This window comes from Ctenocephalides felis, unplaced genomic scaffold, assembly GCF_003426905.1.
Source record: "Ctenocephalides felis isolate EL2017-DRISC unplaced genomic scaffold, ASM342690v1 CF-g0.4_SCAFFOLD_01886, whole genome shotgun sequence".
NCBI classification, from domain to species: Eukaryota; Metazoa; Arthropoda; class Insecta; order Siphonaptera; family Pulicidae; genus Ctenocephalides; species Ctenocephalides felis.
The window spans coordinates 39,797,363-39,803,362 of NW_020538040.1; the positions used below are offsets into that span (position 1 = coordinate 39,797,363).

At 29.0% G+C, this 6,000-nt stretch overlaps 1 pseudogene; it reads left to right on the forward strand.

Annotated features, from left to right (window-relative positions):
- Window positions 1-3,416: 3,416 nt before the first annotated feature.
- LOC113374945 overlaps window positions 3,417-6,000 on the forward strand; it is a 7,148-nt pseudogene continuing 4,564 nt past the window's right edge.

Consider the following 6,000-nt stretch of genomic DNA (forward strand, 5'->3'; position numbering starts at 1 on the left):
AAGCACAAAGTATGATTCGTAAACTGAAAATACACATCATTCTAATTAAAATGTTATGTTACAAATTATATTTAAATATTACAAATTATATTTTATATGCGCACTTTTTAATATCCATACTAATATAACTCTTTAAGTAAATAATATTATAACTAAGTTAATTAATTTAAAAGAAAATAACAACTGTTAAGATAAAACCATTACTGAAACTGTACCTACACGACGGTGTATCAAATAGAAAACTAATATGATTTATTATTATTTTTGACGAAATTACAGAGTCGGCTTTATATGTAAGCATTATTGCTATACTTGATTTTCTTGAATAAATTTAATCAATATTGTACAGTATTATGCAAATTTGTTATATAAAATCAATCAATTTACCTTAAACAAATCTAAAAATATTTAAAAAAATATTATATCGGCTATACCTATCGGCTTGTCAACGAAATTAAGTTTATGATATGCAGTTTGTTACTAACTTTTATAATTATTTGTATTAAACAATGTGAGTAATAAAACTGCAGAATTTTGAATGAAAAAATTGTCAATCATACGTCTTTTATACTTTCCACAAATATTAAATTTATTTGGACATATTGTTCTCCAAATACTGACTCCCTTAAAAATCAAGTCAATACTTATTCTGAAAATGCATTTTATTACATTTTTCATATTTTTTTTTTTTTTCGTTTAATTGCAATTTGATTTTGAATAAAATTTTCGAAATAATTACATTCTACTTCAAGATTGTTGATTCCTACACATTAATTCTGAAAAAACTATTTTAAATTAATTTTTTTACCTCCGATTACCATAAAACAATCATAAAAAATTAACTTAAAATGCAAGCATCAGGACAAATTGCTGAAATTTTCTATTTCATGATCAAATGCAAGAAATATATTAGATTTTTTAATATATAAAATTACATAAATTAAATTGCTGTTTCTAGTCCATTTTCGTTCTGACTATGAAATGGTCAACAGGCCTTCAAAAATAAATGAGCTTTCCGCATTGTGAAAAATTTAATAAAATATTATTCGGATCATCTGAATCGGTTCAGCCGTTCTTTCTAAAAAAAACGCCGTATTCTAACAAACATGCGTAGTAGTTACATATTCCACACACATACATACATTTTTATGGCAAAATCATCGGGAAGTCTTGAAACATACAAATATAAAATAAAATTTATTTTTCATGTTTTGCAATTTCAACACCTTACACCACGATAAGGTAGCTGCTTTATAGTTAATACTATAAATTATTGCAAACTAATAATTAGTTTAACCCTTTCCACTCGGACGCCACCACTCCGGCGGCAAAATTCGTATAAATCTCGGAATTTGCGAGTGAAAAGAGTTAATATTTTTGGTAGCAATTTTGTACATACCCATCTTTCGAATCATTTTACCTATTGAAAAAAGCATTGCATGAATTTAATCTAAATTTGTAATGATTTATATGAAAAAAATATAAAAAACATAACAAAAAGAATATACGCTAAATTTAATTTATACTGATATGGATACTAATTTTTTCCGCAATAAAAAAATGTGCTCAGCACGGCCCTGTAAAATAAGTATTAATTCGACCAAAGTCAAGGGTCAGTTATGTGATATAATGAATTTTCATAATAAATAAATGTCAGGGTAATTTTTCTCTGGCTTAAAGCATAAAATTGGTAGTGATGTCGTATTTTACTTGTAGGTCGCAAATAACACCTGCGTTAGTGAGTATATTTAATTTTAATAGATCGTTATTGAATCGTATAATTTTTTCTATGAATTGATTTTCTACTATTTGCAAGTTGTGAAAATTTTACTGTACGAAGATAAACTCAACTAGTATAGATTTTTGTCATATTTATGCCAAAAAAAAAAATGCTTTTTGAGATTTACACTCTACACTCACTATAGTATATACCAGAGCGTGCCTTGGCTGGGCTCCGTATAAAAATGGGTTAGGGAGTCCTTAGGAAGGGTTTTAACTAGTTGTAAGTGGCACTTTGCCTGAAGCAATAATGCAAAAGATTCCCATACATGTGAATAATTAACTTAATTACTAAGAATCGAGATTGCTTAGAAAAAACCTTTAACTGTTCATTTCAAAAGTAAAATGTTTCTTTTAACTAAAAAATAATCAATACGATTTCCAATTATGTATTTCAAACATACTCATAATATATGTAATTGTATAAATTAAATTAATTTATTTATTAACTTTCCGTAGGGAACGTTATATAGTAATCGCAAAAAATCGAAAATGAAGATTATTTTACGTTTCTAAGGTTTCTGAACATTTTAACATGCCTTTGAAAAAAATGGATGTTTGTGTATGTATATATGTGCGGATACAATTTTTCGTCGACGATTTCGAAAACACGGATTAGCCAATTTGAATGATTAAAAAAATATTCGATTCCTATTGATAAGGAGACGTGCTGATTAGTTTTGGCAAAGTCAGGTTTAGCCGTTCCAAAGATACGGAGCAAAAAGTGCCGAAAATGGTAATTCAATTTTTGAGAAAACAAGAGCGTCTGATTTTAATAATTCAAAAAACATTTTACTTGTATTGACAAGATGAAGAATTGATCAAATTTTCATGAAGGCAGGTCTAGCGGTTTCGGAGATCTAATGAAAAAAATAAAAAAAAAGCCATTTGGCGGTCAAAAATGATCATTGGACGTATGCACATCAAATTATCAGATATTTTATAGAGATTTTAACAATAAGTATAAATTTTTTTACATTCCTATGGGTTCCGAACTAATGTTTTTCCGTTAGACGGCGATGCGGCGCTTACGCGCTTGACATTGCGTGTCTATGCTGTTTAAAGCAGTACGTTTGCTTTGAAAAAAAGTTCAGAATTTCCAAAATAAGTCAAAATATTTTTTTTCAAAAAAAATTAAAAAACAAATGTACATTGTATATTAAAAAAAGTACATATTTTAATAAATTTATTTTCATAAGAGAGAACATTTTTCCAATATTTTATATAAAGTCAAGAAGAAAACTATTAAGAACTATTACATTTAAAAAGTATCATGGTTAAAACTACTCCACATATCTTTTCTAGTATAATTAGTGCTGCTTCGAAAGACTTATCATCACCATGCTGGTTATGAAAAGCGATTGAATCTTGGTCGGTTCTTCCCTTGCAGATAATATTTGGAAAATTCATAAGGTAAGGCATAGAATTTCTGACAGTTGAAGAAATTATGAATTGTCCGATGCCATTACCTGAATTTGCTCCATAGTCGGAAGTAAAATCCACCGATTCCAGGTTGAATGTAAAAGTCAAGCCTCTTCGTTTTTACGAGTGTGGTTAGATGGAATTTGACGTTTCGATCGATGAGCCTTCATATGGTGAGCCTTTCGCGCATTGTTTTCATCCGATTAGGAACTGCGATGAGGTGAGCAACCAAGGTGGGGATCTGTGGCTGCTGCAGCTTTGCTAATCCAATGAAGGACGACGATTACCTTCTCCAAGTTGCCCAGAAAATTTATTTAATTTCGGCTTCGAGGTCCATCAACACGTATCCTCCATATATAGTAAAAAAAAAGCGTTTTTCAACGTTGTCCAGATCTTGTTGTAGAAGTTGATGTGCTTATTGTATAGACAAATGCTGAAATTCTTGTCCTGAAAGATAGAGAAAAATCGTACATACAAAACACAGTTGACAAATTAACCCATTCCTGATGCGCTCCAGAAAGAATTTTTATTGGTATAGACTCCATATGGTTATTAGACCGAAATAAAATAATTATTTTCTAGATATTAAAAATAGTAGCTCTGTTAAACAAGGTTTTAGTTTATTTAGTACCAGTATGTTTACAAATACTTGAATAATGTCGAATAACACTGCAGAATAGCATCTTTTTAAAACCAAATCATCTCCTAGTTTTGATGCATCAATTCTAACTTAATGCATTAAAAAAACGGCCCTGGAAAAGCAAGAAAGCAAATTAATGATCGATGTATAAGAAGACAATAATTGCGACGATCGCGAATAAATTTATTCTCGCAACTTTTCATGAATGACAGAATAGCTATAGTTTAAGAAGATCTTTATTGTATTTTATAAATATTACCATTTTTATGAAAACTTTATCAGACTCACATTTTACTCGCTTTGCTGTGATAACTGCTTTTACAGCACTGGCAAAAATTAAAACAAAATTCTAGATATCCAAGAAGAAAGTGAATTCAAAGAAGCTTGCACTAAAAGCCTAACAGCTCTTTATTCAGAAAATTTAGCCGTCATGAACATTTACAAGCAATATGTGGACAAATATATTTTAAAATTTATGCCATTATGTAAAGACCGCAATACATAAACAAAAATGTTTTAACGCTAACAACATTAGGTATCAAATACTACCAACTACCCAAGAAACCCAGAAAAATCCAGAAAAAAAAACAAAAATACTGCACAATAATACATATTCTGTGAATTGGTGGTGGGAATGGTAATGATAATTATATTTGTGGTGTAAATTATATCTTTTGAATTTCTATTCATCAATATTTTAATATTATACAAAAATTATATTTTATTTTGTTGAATGGCATCACTCAAAGCGATACTATTTTGATCTAATACCTATACTCTCCTATAAAACCCTGTGCCTCAAAAATCAATACTTTGGCGTATTCCGTTTTCAATTTGAATATACAGAACTATCTATACTCTACATTTTTGCAAAGCAGCAGCAATACAACAAATTATTATTTGGTCATACTATCTCCAAGAATCGAATATTAGTAATTACACTTGCAGTATTTATAAAATATTATTTCAAATTGAACTTATTCCCGAATTTCATAAAATAACAAGTATGATTTTTTGATGCAGTGGCTGAAAACAAGGCAAAAATGGGAAACAATACATTGCACACTATGTGCATATTCCAATTAACACAAGTTTTTTAGATTAAAATATAATTTTTTTATGCGAGAACATTAATTTCAGCTAGTGATTTTTTTTTTACTAATTTAAATTTACAATTGTTGTACTCTTCAAGTATTTTGTATACAAAGGAGATTTTAATTGTATGCACATAAGCACTACAAACTTTAATACTATCAACTAAAACACAATTTAACTCATTGTAGTACACAAACTTCCCTATTTTGTGTTTGAACGATTTATAGATTTTCTACATACATCTTGAAAAATATAATTTCAGATATATCAATTTCCTACTGTCTACCTCAATGTATAATAAAGAACTGAATATAGGTAATCACAATTACACAACTTTGAAAATATCATTTTGAGTTGTACTTATCTCCAAATATGTTGATTGTGTATTGCAAAGTGCCCATACCTATATTATTCAACTGGCAATTTTCCAAAATGCAAATAACAAATATAAAATGATGTTTCTTTTTATATATTATAATTATACATTTAGTTAATCATACATTAATAATTAAGGATAATAAGTTTTAGCCCACTTTGGTTTACTCTTAGGACCTCCAGGTCTTATGCATTTTGGTATATATTCAGGTGTATGTTCATCAAGCCTTCTATTATAGGGATTAAACCCAATTCAAAAGGCCTCCTTCTAGGTTCCATTGGTCTTGTTTTATGATCAATTTTATAAATCTTTTCCCAATGATAAACTCATAAGGTAATCTATGCCTTGGTCTATTCGACACCAAATGTTTATACCTACTTTCTAGCCAAACACGTTTTTCCTCATCTTGAATATTAGCTACAAGCGGTTGACATTTATCTAAATATGGCTTCATTTCAATATCTCTTGCTTTCGGTTTATTTATATAATATTGTATCAGCTGCCTCAAAACATTGTCATTTAGATTAACCACTTTACCTGAGTCGTCAACAGAGTCAATAATTTCATTTCTTTGGTACCCCAACATAAATTTACCTTCTCATTGCTACAGTAATTATCACTATGGATTTAAGTAGTGTTCAACTGGTATGTGTATAGGGAGAACAGTTGACCATTAGTTATGATAGTT